This window comes from Diospyros lotus, chromosome 4 (genome assembly GCF_014633365.1).
Source record: "Diospyros lotus cultivar Yz01 chromosome 4, ASM1463336v1, whole genome shotgun sequence".
In the NCBI taxonomy this organism is placed as follows: domain Eukaryota; kingdom Viridiplantae; phylum Streptophyta; class Magnoliopsida; order Ericales; family Ebenaceae; genus Diospyros; species Diospyros lotus.
This window is the reverse complement of record NC_068341.1, coordinates 23,156,224-23,162,516: the sequence shown is the minus strand read 5'-3', so window position 1 is coordinate 23,162,516 and position 6,293 is coordinate 23,156,224.

The window sequence follows — 6,293 nt, the reverse complement described above, 5'->3', positions numbered from 1 at the left end:
TTGTGAAATAATATATTTATAAAATTATAACTAAATTTATTAATGTATTTATAGATGAGTCTATTCATGAGTTATTCGCGAACTTCTAATTGAGCATGTAACGAGTTTCTAATTGAGTCTATTCATGAGTTGTTCACAAGTTTTAATGAATTGGGCTTTACTAAACTTAAGCTCAGCTCGTTAATAAATCGAGTTTCAAAGTTAGATTTAAATTCGACTCATTTACTTTTACAAATAAACCTTAACGAGCTTTTATCGAGCTAAATATTAAGTTGCTCGTGAACAACTCAACTCATTTATGACCCCACCCTAAAATAACCAAATGGCTACCATTGTCCTTGACTAATCCTAACTGATTATGTATCACCACAAAACGTTGATCGCTTTTAGCACCAAAAGCTCCACCCACTAAAGTAATCTCTTTCCACAATATAATAGATATCACTATAGTTTAGTTGCTTCACCATCATCAGTAGTGGATTGTTCCTCTTTTGTCTTTGCCACTCGTCATCTACATCTTCTTCTTCTTTTTCTTCTTCGCATTCATAGCCAAAGAAATACCTCCATCTTGTTTAATTGGTATGCAAAAACTAACTTGGAAACTGAAGAACAAGTGTTAACAATGCTTGGTGAGAAGACAGTCTCTTTTGGATGAAGAGTAGAGAATCAACTAAAAGTGATAAAGAAAATAAAGGAATATAACCCAAAAAGGGGAACCATTGAGGAGTGTTAGACTAATGAATTAGTTTTGATTTAATGAGAAAATAGGAAAATTTGTGTGAAATGATGATGACTAAAACAATGTGTAAAATATATATAGCAATCAAGTAATCAAGTTAGTAAAATATCTTAATCAAGTAATGCAGTAAAGCTTTTAAATCAAGTCAAAGTATAAGGTTTGGAAATCGAGTGATAAGCTTCATTCAATTGAGTAATTGTGTAATTCAGTTCTTTTATTTGAGTAAAAAACCTTTGTATACTCGAGTAATTCTTATGTCAAAAAAATCTAAAATTCAAAGTATTTTTTTTTTAATTGAGTGCATTATGATTGTAATTGAGTAAGCATTAGCTATTCAATAGGTAATTGATTACAAATATAGGTATATTCGAGTAAAGATTCAATGTACTCGAATAAATAAGCATTTGTATTAAGTAAATAATACAAGTTTTTGGCGAATCAAAATTAATCGAGTATTTAGTTTTTGTAATCGAGTAATGACTCGTGTACTTTAGTGAATAGAATTTGTAATCGAGTATATATCTCTCAAAATCTTGTTAGTCTCTGGATTATATTTGTAATCGAGTACTTGATTTATTAATCAATTAATGTTCCATTTATATTCGAGTAGATAGAATTTGTAATTGAGTAAATATCTATCTAAGATATGCCAAGTCTTTGGATAATAAAATTAATCGAGTATAGAAATTTGTAATCGAGTAAACATCTTTGTGTACTTAAGTAAATAGAGCATTATAGTCGAGCACGTGTTGATATTTTTTGTGACAAAAATTTAATCAAGTAAAAGATATTGAGCCAACTTGTTCATATTAATTAAGTTCTGATGATTAACAAAAAGAAAATTTTCAATATACAAATTATAATATTTTTGGTGATTAATAAAAATATTAATTTTAGTATCGAATTATTTTTGATTAATTTATAAAATATTTTTTCATAGCATATATATTACCAAAAATATTATATTCTATTAAAAATATTTTTATAATTTTTAGATTAATTTATAAAATATTTTTCATAGTATGTGTTTTACCAAAAATATTATTTTCTATTAAAAATATTTGTAGATTAATTTGTAAAATATTTTCATAGCATATGTATTATCAAAAATATTATTTTCTATTAAAATATATTTTTTTAAATATATTTTAGATTAACTTATAAAATATTTTTTATACCATATGTATCTAAAAAAAAAAAAGAGTTTAACAACTAGGTGCATACCCTAATTCGAATCCAAGACCTCCAACAAGTCCAAACATTCCCTTGCCAGCTAATTTATAAGCTTCCTTAGTACATGTGTGCACATATTAAATTTAAGCTATACTAAACTTTTTTGTTTATAACGGTCATATTTTTGACCGATGAAAAAGTGTCCAAAATGTCTATAAATACCCTTCAAACTCATTTTTTAAGTATCCCTATTACATATCTAAAGCACCCGAAAGCTCTCAAGCAAAACATATAAGTAATCCGAGACTCTCAAAACATTATTGCACATGCACCGAAAAGTCACAAAGTAAGAGAAAAAAAGTTGTTTAAGTCTTCTACGACAAATCCGAACTTCTCCATTTGAAGTTACAAATTTATTTATTTATTTAAATATTATTGCCTTGTATAATTTGTTCTTAATTGTTTATTTGTGTCCAAATATAAACAAATTATTATTGAGAATTGTATAAGTTTCCTAGAACCGTTAAAATCTAGGTGAATCTACTTTTCAAGGTAAACTAAGGTAGAAACCTTAGTATAGTGGTTGCCTAGAATCCGTTGTAATCTAAGTGTGTATCTAGTTTTCAAAGTAAACTAATGTAAAAATCTTGGTGAAATTAAATTAGTGGAATCCCAAGGGTGGTTAGATCTTGGGAGAGTGGATTAGGTGTGTGTGAAAACATCGAACCACTATAAATTATCTTGTGCTTCATTTTATTTATTTTGGTTATATTTTGTGGTTTACATTAATTATTAATATCAAATATAATTTATTTTAATTATTAAATATATATTCTTAAAATAAATAATTAATCAATAATATTTATTAAAAGATAGACAAATTTTAGTTACTCAATTTACCCCCCTCTTGAGTAGTCATACTCTAAATTAAAGGACCAACAAAAGGTAGTTTGTACTCGAGTAAGTTATAAAAATAGTTGATTACAAAACTTATATAATCAAGTAAAGATCAAACTTAATCGATTAAATATAGATTTGTACTCAAGTAACATCTGTCTAAATTTGAAATTTATAGCCATTATAGAGTATTAAATGCAATATGTTTCTACTTTTCAAAACATGAAAATGATCTTCAGACAAATCGTACACAAGTTTTGATATTCTAACTGAATTTTGAGATATTGTAAGGACAAAATATGACAGATAAGACACAAAAATTAACATTTTCTTTCTTGAAAGATAACTCAACAAAAGCATTAAATAATAGAACATTATAAAAGGAACTGGATGTTTGATGAACAAGGGTTATGTTGTGAACTCAAAAAAATGAAAGACTCTTGAAAATTCTAAGAGATTTCAAACAAATGCCTTGTTTTCTCATTCATTCAAAAAGATGAGAGATTGAGCTTACACTATTATTCTTTTATATATCTCCTTGTATACCCAAGAGAAGAGTTTGCAATTTTGTATACCTTATACCTTCTCTTACTTTTCATTTTCACATTTCTATTGTGATATTGTAAAGGTTAAGCCTTACCTTAGTAAAAAGCATTGGTTGTGGCTGAAACTATTGAAAGCCATTATCTGTAAAGGTTTGTAGATGAACCTTGTTTCAAAAGCTACCCAATAAAGTTGGTTTGACTAAATTCTTAGTGAGTAGCCAAAATAGTGGAGTAAGTATAGCCGAAACATTATATATTCTAGTGTATTGCATTTCTTTATTTAATTTTTTTGCTGCTTTAAGTTCTCAATTTTTTTTAAAGGGTGAAAAACCTTAATTCACCCCTTCTTAAGTTAGAAAAACTTTACAAGGAGGATTAGCCAATGATGTTAGCAATAATATGTTGATCGATTGATGGCGACGATAAATAAGAAAAGATCATAGTGTGATTATTAATCTTGCCTAGATTAACACCTTTTAAGATTACCCTATATTAGACATTTCCACAATTAAAACAAATAAATGATAATTTGTTAGTTCCTATAAAAGGTTAAAAAATATTCCTTAATTTGAAGCACATTGGTGAGAAGGCATCTGGCAGCCAACTTTTGGCAACAAAATTTAAAAATTGTCGCTAAATTTTGATAGGTCAATCTGAACCATCACCACCCAGGAGGAGTAAATGGTAGAGAATTATAAAGAGGTGGAGCAAAAAGGATTAGGGAATTCTAAGGAGTAATGTATTATGACAAGTTTGATCCGCACACCATATATAAATGTGATAAGAGTTGTGAGAAGATATAACATGTTCTGGGTGAAGGCGAGTGTGGTTAGGTGAAATGGACATGAAACTTCCCTGGCAACCAAAAATGGCAGTTGCCATTTGCGGCAGCTATAATGTTTCTTATTATTCTTTCCACTGCACTTCTGTTTTCATTAATCATGACTCCACCCTACTGTCACAAGCCTTTTGACCAGAAAAGACTTTAATGCTAATTAATTTATTTTTCTTTCTGGCACATATGCAGAGTCCGAGAGAGGGAGAGAGAGGGAGAGAGAGAGAGAGAGAGAGAGAGAGAGAGAGAGAGGAGCAAAGTGGGATTTTATGGACTCTTAGCTTTTCTGGAACCATGCATGTATGGAGGGTAACCCAGCCTCCTTCTTTATATGGATGATCTTAACATGCATTGCCTAACCAGAGTTGGCTCCTACAGAAAGACGGAAGAAAACTGATCAATTTCACCTCTTATTAACCCTCTTGAAGAAATTAAAAGAGAAGGGAAATAACACAATTCATTCATATGTTTGACTATTGTGATTTATTCCAAGATAATATATATACATATATATATCGCAGGAGACTAGAGTTACGTCGACCAAGCGAATGCACCTGGTGGCCAGTTCAATGACAACTTGTTAGGTCCAAGAATTTTCTAGGCGATAAAATGAAAGGGAAAGCAAAGATATAAGGAGAGCGATCGAGGTAGAGAAATTAATCAAGTTAAAACTCAGCAACTACTTTTAAGAATTAGCCGAAAATTTTTGATGATTAGTAATACAAAATATTGAAGTATATATATGCCGTATGCCAGCATCACTCTCACTTCCATCCATAGCAGAAAGGTTTGACATTAATTGTGGCCCATGTGCGAGAGGCCAGTGACTGTAAACATCTCTGAACATATTTGTATGATATATTTTCAGTAGACAAAGTAGCAGTTTACCCAATTTAGGAATGGGGAAAACAAGAAGAAAAGAGCTTTAATATACCACTGGTTGGATTTTCAATTAGTCTGATTATGATGCTCAACACACGGCAAGATAGATGAATTTTTTTTACAATTAGGATGAAGCCAAGGACCTTGATGAAGCTTTCTTTCATGGAAGTAACCCAGAGTCAAAAATAGGGCTTTTGAGCCTAGAAGAAGTCTTCCCTGTGTGTGTGTATGCATACATATATATGCCTGTGGGATTGTAACACTTTGTCTTCTCCCGTTTAAGCCAGTAGATTGGGGCAAACCACTTTACATTCAATTTGAAGAAACCCTAAATTTATGGCTATCACTGAAACAACCCAAAATTGGAATGAACACAGGATGGTGGCCTGGCAGATCAGACAGTGGTTGTTAAACGTCCACAGCAAGAGTTGATTCCTGCTTCTGTGAAAGGACAACGAGGAATCTCTCCTTTTCTGAAATTACACCAGTGCCACTGCATGCATGAAACTGCATTCCTCTCCGTGGTCTCATCTTGTGACAGCGATGGATGGTTAGATCAGAACCATCCGTTCCTATCTCTTCATCACTGACCTTGAACATGCATCCATTGGATTAAGTGTGCTCTTACCGATGGGAGATGGTCAAGTGGTCTAGTAGGGTATTGTTTGCTTTTGGGGGATTTGTGGCCGAAACTTAGAGAGCCATCTTATTTGATTCTTGTATGATTTTCGTTATTTTTATTTGAATTCTAAAAGTAAAAGGCTTATCAAACTATTATCAAAATATAACAGACTGCTCAATTTTTTGAATGACTCTTTGATTATCAATCAATTTAATAGGAAAAGTTATTAACCCATTACACTACTCGCGCGATCAACTAAATAAAAAGAAAGAAAAAATAAAAAATAAAAGTATCCTCCCCCCTAGTGGCGGTGCTCTTACACAAAAGAAAGGGCCATTTGGGGAAGTAAGAAAGTCTATATAGGGAGAGGATAGACTCACCATTACACGCATTCTAATACCAAAATCTGGATCCAACAAGAAAGCCGAGAATAGGTAAACACAAAGCTTAAGCTCAACCCTTTCCCTTACTCATCTCTCTATTCATCTGTCTTAAGATTATAAGTTTCAATAATCAGTTTTAGGCTTCATTAAGAACTAAGTTTCCCATTCTGATGATAAATTTCTTATAATTACTCTCTCTTTTTGAGCAAACCCTAAT